The following is a 7,933-nucleotide window of genomic DNA, read 5'->3' as shown; positions in this document are numbered from 1 at the left end:
AATGAAAATTGCTCGGAGTTCTATACTGAATTAAAATATTACACTTCACAAATCATAATAAATTAGAGTTAAAAATTCAATCTTTCTGCTAGTTAAACAAGTTCTTCAATTTTTCAACTCAAATTTAGACGTTATTATATTTCACAGTAAAACTACAGTTAAAGAATAAGTTTTTTTGTTAATTGAATTGATTCTTGAATTCATCCAACTCAAAACTTAGGCAAACATTACACTTTTACAACAATGTTACAGCTAAAGATTCCATCTTTCTATCAATTGAACAAGTTATTCAACAAAGCTTAGAATTTTAGATTATTTTCAGGTTAATTAGAATGAAAAATTAAAGATTTTAAACAAACTCAAAAGAGAAATCTTTATTAAATTTTTAACATAGTCTTGATTAACCATTTCATAAAGAACAAACCCAAAAAAGGACACCACAAATCTCAAAAATCTAAATCCATTTTTTCAAAATCTACGCATTCTTATAAATGAATGAAACTCGCCATATTAAGAGTAAAGAACATAATTTTACCTTGAAGAATTGAAATCCTAACTTAGATCGAAGATAGCGATGGAGATGGTAATAACAACACAAGAAGACGAAAATGGTGATGGAGACGAAGATGACGACGGAGGTGTTCGAGAGAACTGAAAGAGAAAGTTGAGATGTTGTACCGTGTTATCTCTGTTTTAGAGAGAGAATTATGAACCAATTCTCAAAAAATTGACAAATGATCAATCTCTTTTGATTATTCTTATTTTATATTTTTAAAAAGTTTTAAAAAATTTAAAAATTATATTTTAACCCCAATTTAGTTTAATCACTAATTTAAAAAAAATTGACTTGAAATGGTTAAACTTAAATTTGTCATTCTACACTTAATTTTCTCTGGAAAGTTCCTCTTCACATCTTCTGCTCGAAGACGCCATTAGAGCTTGATGGCACTAATCTTCACCTCGTTTTGCCTGTCTGAGCTCCAATCTCTTCAAATAAGAATTATTCTTGAAGCTAATTCTTATTAATTTTGTTAATCCTCTGCAAATTAGCCTCTTTGAGCTATAACATATCACTGCTTTAGGTCGATCACCTTAAGTCACCTAAATCTCTCACCAGGTGTTGTGTAAGAGACTAAATGGAGCTTGCTCCAAGAGTTTGATGTTGAATCTCATCTCGAGCTTATCATGCTTCAGATCCACAAGCTGATATCAAAGTGTATTAATTAAGGTATGAGGAGCACTTTTACTCATTCTTCTAAAAAGTAATGAATCTACAAAAGATTGATATCACCTTCCTAGAGATTTAAGTATTTGCACTGCTCACCCCTAACAAAACCATAATAATCAGTATCGCCTACTATTGTATGTACCTGATTTGTTGTTTTGTGTCCACTTTGGTTCATTGTTGTTATTCCAAGATGAAATTTCTGCTGCTAGAGAGTATTGTGTTGTATATTTATAATCAATCAATCATGTGCATGCCTCTTGACTGTCCTGATTCTCATATGGAGAGTGCCCTGGTTCTCTAGGATTAATACACTTCTTACTTCCCTGGTAGTGATTCAAAAAGGTTGAAATCATGTATACCCGCAAAACTAAAACACCAATTAGTCTAAAAAATCTTCCAAAGAGTTGTCCTCTCTATATGTATGTTGTACTTGAACTAATCCCCCTTCAACTAGTTCCTTTATCCTCCTTATGTATCCAACAATACTCCAAGACATTCCCAATCTCATTTGATCATCTTTTTCAATGCCAATGAACCTGTTTCTAGAATTAGGGGAACATACTGATTTTCTACTCCAAATTCATGCCCCTCTTTATGGCCCAAGGTTCAGCTTCAATACTAGGAAAGAGGCTTAGCTAGCGGGTACACCGACTAAGACAACAACTTTTGAGAGCTTGTAAGTGGCTTTAGAGGAGAAAGGTGGGGAGAAGAAGTTGTATAGGCTTGCCAAGGATAGGGAGCGAAGGGCCCATGACTTTGACCAAGTGAAGTGCATCAAGGGAGAGGATGGCAAAGTATTGGTGGATGACTCTCTCATCCGCAATAGGTGACAATATTATTTGCATAGACTTTTGAACGATGAGAGGGACAAAGGTTTAGTATTGAGGGACTTGGAGCACTCAGGGTGATGTCGTGATTATGGTTATTGTAGGTGTATTAAGGTTGAGAAGTTCAAGGGTGCTATTCGGGGGATGCGTAGGGGTAGGGCCACTGGGACAGACAAGATTCCAGTGGATTTTTGGAAGAGCATTAGCGGGGTAGGTATGGAATGGCTGACAAAGTTGTTTAACGCCATTTTTAGAACGATAAAGATGCCCGAAGCTTGGAGATGGAATACAATGATTCCATTATATAAGAACAAGGGGGACATTCAGAGTTGCAACAACTATAAGGTATCAAGTTGTTGAGTTATACTATGAAGGTTTAGGAAAGGGTGGTGGAGGTGAGGCTGTGGAGGATCGTGACTATTTTCAAGAATCAATTTAGTTTCATGCTGATTTGCTCGACTATCGAGGTCATTCATCTCATGAGGAAATTAGTAGAGTAGTATATGGAGAGGAAGAAGGACGTGTACATGTTGTTCATCGAACTTGAGAAGGCGTACAATAAATTCCCCGGAGAGGTAGAGGTGCTTGGAGGTTAGATGTGTGCATGTGGCGTACACTAGGTCTATTCATGACATGCACGACAGATTGAAGACTCGTGTGAGGATGATGGGAGGAGATTCAGAGCACTTTCATATTTTGACAGGGTTACACCAGGGATTGATTCTTAGTCTGTTTTTATATGCCTTGATGATGGATGTATTTATATGGCATATTCAAAGGGAGGTGTCTTAGTGTATGATATTTTCTAATAATATAGTGCTTATTAACGAGATCCGGAGAGGAGTTAATGATAAGTTGGAGGTTTGGAGTTAGACCTAGAGTTCAATAGGGTTTAGGTTGAGCAGGACCAAATGGAGTACTTGGAGTGTAAGTTTAGTGATTTGATGCATGAGGTTGACACGGTAGTAGAGCTAGATTCTTAAGACATTCAGAAAAGAGATAATTTTAAGTATTTTGGGTCTATGATTCAGGGGAATAGAGAGATTAATGAGGATGGAATGCACTGTATTAATGCAGTGTGATTGAAATAGAGGCTCGCTTCAGCAGTCTTGTGTGATAAAAAGGTGCCTCCTCAGCTTAAAGGTAATTCTATAAAATGGCAATCCGACCGGCTATGTTTTATAGAGTAGAGTGTTGTTCAGTGAAGAACTCCCACATCTAAAAATTGAAGGTGGTGGAGATGAAGATGTTGAGATGGATATGTAGACTAACTAAGTGGGATAGATTTAGAAATGAGATTATTCGAGAGAAGGTGGGAATGGCTTCAGTGGAAGAAAAGATGCGGAAAGCGAGATTGAGATAGTTCACGCATGTGATGACGAGGTGAACAGATGCCCAATACAGAGATATGAGAGGCTGGTTATGAGTGATTTCAGATGGGGTAGAGGTAGGCCGATGAAATATTAGAGGAAAGTGATTAAGCATGACATAGAGAAGTTACAACTTACGGAGGACATGACCCTTGAGAGGAAGGTGTGTGAGGATGTAGATTAGGATAGAGGGTTAGTGGGTAGGAGTGCATTCTTACTAATAAAGAGGAGTGCTTTGTTTTTATTATGTACCTGTACTCAATAGTGTTATGCAAGTGTCTTGTAGTTTCTTGTTCATGGTATTTTCGTGATGTTTGTGATTTCAGATAGATAGTTCATAGTATGAAGTTGCGGATGTCTTATTTCTTTTATTATTTATTGGCGTGTTACCCTATTTTGTTGTTTGTTTTTTATTTTCTTGCTTGTTATACTATTATTTATCCCGAGTTGGGGGCCTATTGGAAACAACTTCTCTACTTCATTTTAAGTAGTGGTATGGACTGTGTACACTTTTACCCTCTCCAGACCCTACTTTGTGGGAATACTTGGGTATGCTGTTGTTGTTGCTGCTTCAGCTCCAATACTAGTGAATTCACCTAGTTGGCTACATTTGGCATATAGAAAATTCCCATCATTATTAGAATGCCATAGAACTAGGCCCAGGGTTTCTTTTTGAAGCACCATTTGTGTTATATTTGAACCACCCCTAACTTGTCTTATTCCATTTAACTGGAATCACTCTGATTTGAGGTCTGTAATTCTATAGAAAGTCCACCAACTAGGGCCAAGGTTTGGGTATTTCTTTTAGCCAAGGATACAGAAATAAGGTTAATCCCCTGAAGACTTCTGCTAATCTCATACTAACCCTTCTTTAGGAAGTAAATCCACCATGATTGATCTTATTTCTTCTCTTCCAAAGCAGCCAGCATATCATCCCAAGAACAGCTTGAATAATAGGCTTAAGTTTACCAACACTGTTTATGTTCCACCATTTTATAGAAGTTTGCTGACATTGAATGAATGGTCCTTCAATTCATGCACAAATTGTAAAGTAATCCCAAGTATTAGAAGCAAAATCACTACTAACAAATAAATGATATACTATTTTTGGTTGTGGATTAAGACAGCATCTACATCTTGAGACTAGATTGATCCCACAACTTTGTAATACATCATCAACTGGCAGCTTAAAATTCCGTAGTTTCCTAATAAAGAAGTTGATTTTTAAAGGAATACCATTAGACCAAATCTTCAACATATCATCAAGAGGTGTGTTTTTCTACCTTACCAATTGCCAAGCACTAGACAGAGAAAATTTACCACTTGTTTTCATCCACCAAGGTAATGTTGCATTACAAATAGTAATATTTTCATAAACATGTTGTACAATTTCAGCAGGCAATGTTTCTGCCAATTTTTGAATATTCCAATTCTTCCCTATCATCAAAGAATCAATATACATTTCATCAATAATAAAATCTTGTCCCACTACATAGTACAGAGCTATCATTTTAGACCAATCATCAAACCAAATATTTGAAGAACCTGAAGTTAGTTCCCCCTAAATTTCCTACTCTATTGAATCCCTGGCCTCTAGCATCTTCTTCCATATCCGAGATCCACTCTTCCATTGAACTACTATTGCAATAAGTTTTTTACACTTATTCCACACACATTCAACCCACAAAGATCTGGTGATTCTTAAAACCCACCACAATTTAGCAGAAGTGCCTTTGAAATGTCATTGTAGTATGTCTTTGAAAACCCACCAGTTTTTGTAACCTCCCTTTCAGTTTCTTTAACAGATCATTGTAGTATGCCTTCCTCTTCCTAGCATGGGTGATAGGACAACCTAAATAAAAATAGAGGAACTGCCCTTGGTCAAAATCAGTGGCCTCTTTAACCTCACCCATAAAATCAACAAGGATAATTCTAGGTACTCTTTAAGTATTAACAGAATCAACTTTAGGGAATATCTATCAGCAAAGGCAAAGATGATAGTGTCATTAGCATAGGCAAGGTAATTAAGGTTCCTACCCCGTTTTGGCAACCATACCCCTTGTATCTACCATCATCAAGTAAAGAATTTAGAGTCCTAGACAGTACTTCTGAATTAATGAAGAAGATGATAAAGGATCTCCTTACTTTATTCCTCTTGTGTAGTGGAAAATGCCATAAGTCTATCTTTAATTATCGTTGAATATAAGTTTGGGAGGTACTCAAACAGTTGCTGGGTCTCACAATGCAGGTTCACAGGATTAAGGAAATACTAATTCAGATCAAGCAAAGACATTGGAACAAGTTTAGAAAGGAGCTGGTGGCAGTTGCGTATGGAGCTATGATTTACTCCATATGGATGGCTAGGAACCAGCTAGTCCTCAGGCAGATTCGAACAGAGAAAAATTTTGTATTGCAACAAATAAATTTGTAATTAGATAAAGAGTTCAAATGTTCATAAATAGAAGAAGGGCAAGGCAGTGTCGAGGATGATTAGCAGAACTTGTAATTAGAGCTTAGAGATCTATCAGTTCTAAATACCTCTATGGTATATTAGACTATGGATGTTCTTTAGGTGTATTTTTGAAGTTTGTTGGTATGGTAACTTTCACAGTTGATACTCAAAAAAATTATCACTGAATACCAATTGTTAACAATCAACCTCCATATCACATCAGCGAAAACTTCATAAAACCCCATCTGTCTGATAACCCTTGTCAAAAACAACTAAAATACCCTATCATAAACCTTAGACATGTCAAGCTTATTGATGTCATTAGTTGGTTTGCCCCTCAATCTGATATCAGAAACTATCTTTCCTGAGTAACACATTCTCAAAAATACTCCTTCTCTTAACAAAGCCTGACTGGTTTTTGGAGATTATTCTAGGAAACAAAACCTCTAAATCTCGCATGAATCACTCTATAAATTACTTCATTGATAAAATTACTTAGACTTATAGGTCTAAATCAGTGAAGTTTTCAATTATCTCTCTCTTTGGGATCAACACCAAATTGGTATGAGTTTTACTTTTAGAAAAAGTATTACCCTAAAAAAAAACCTAACCATAGGAAAAACATCCAAGCCCACAATTTTCCAGCAATGCTGACAGAAGCTTTCTAAAAAAAACCATCAGGCTCACAAGCACTACTGCCTTTTAGCTTAAAAATAACCTTATGAACTTCTTCTATAGTAGGAATTTTACCCAACAATGCATTATCTTAAGAGGTAATCATATTAGGAAGATGATTTACTAATCAAAATTAGTCCCACCCTCATCTCGTGAGAACTGCTTCTTGATATATTGTGTTGCCTTTTATGCCACCAAAGCATTATCCTTAATCCAGTTTCCATTTGAGTCCCTAATGTTGTTAAGTTGTAACCTCTTTCTCCTCCCTTTGACAAGGCTATGAAAAGACCTAGTTTTTCCCCCTTCTCAAACCATGTAATTCTAGACTTTTGCCTTCAGAATTCTTACTCATAGTGAAGGTATTTCTTCATTTCTACCTGGACATTTTCAAAATTTCCTCCATGATAGCCAACTGCTGAAAATATCTTCAAATCTATCCTTGCTCCATAACCTCAAGGCATTCTCAAGTTTTTCAGCTTATGTTTAAAGATCCAGAAGTTGTTTCCAACTTATCCTGTAATCCATTACTATTTTACCACCTCTATCAAAGATTTATCTTCTAACCAAGAATTTAGAAAATTAAAAGGTCCGATAATCTTCTAATTCATCTCTTCCAGAATAAGAAACAAAGGAGCATGATCTTAAAATGGTCTAGCTAAGTGCTCCACTTTAATCTTAGCAAACCAATCCTGTACCCCAACATTAACCAACACCATATAAAGTCTTGTAAATATCAAATTCTGCTCTAGGACTCCACCAAGTGAAAGGGTTGTCTTTAGAAGAAACATCTTCAAGTTCACATGAATTCTCACTAAAGGCAAAATATTCTATCTCTTATTGTGTGACAGGAAGCACCCTATTTTCTTTTCTTCATTAAGGATAACATTAAAATCACCCCCAATCAACCAAGGCAAATCATTAGATGTTGACATGTTATAAATGTTATTCCACAAATCAATTCTTTTCCCTTCTATGCATTTTGCATACGCCATTGTAACTACCAAGTATTTCTGCTCCTCAATGAAGGATATTTTTATAGAGATTTGTTATTCTGTATCACTGATAACTTCTACTTCTACATCATCTTTTAAGGAAAAACAAATCTTCCCATTCACACTAGCCTCAACAGTCTACATATCAATCTTATTTTGTGATTCTGCAAGTATTTACATTCTGAAAAGGTTCCATAAGTGCAAAAATGAAAAACTTGTGATGTCTGTTTAACATTTGCAGCCTATTTAAAGCTTCTTGTTTATGAATAAATGTTATATTCCAAAAGAGTGCTTTTTTCATCATCTAACAATCTTATTTAGAGCCTCTCTTTATTAGGCTATTCTATTTTTTTGAAATCTGAAGTAGTTGCTTATCAGTAGCACAGTGG

At 35.7% G+C, this 7,933-nt stretch overlaps 1 long non-coding RNA gene across 1 annotated transcript; it reads left to right on the top strand.

Annotated features, from left to right (window-relative positions):
- The first annotated feature begins 411 nt into the window (after positions 1-411).
- Positions 412-6,079, top strand: LOC107842702. The gene is made up of 2 exons (XR_001666024.2): positions 412-1,228; positions 5,674-6,079. It is a non-coding gene; the product is annotated as an uncharacterized LOC107842702 (long non-coding RNA).
- Positions 6,080-7,933: the final 1,854 nt, after the last annotated feature.

The sequence above is a fragment of the Capsicum annuum genome, chromosome 9, assembly GCF_002878395.1.
Source record: "Capsicum annuum cultivar UCD-10X-F1 chromosome 9, UCD10Xv1.1, whole genome shotgun sequence".
Lineage (NCBI taxonomy): Eukaryota > Viridiplantae > Streptophyta > Magnoliopsida > Solanales > Solanaceae > Capsicum > Capsicum annuum.
This window is presented reverse-complemented; position numbering and strand designations above follow the sequence as displayed.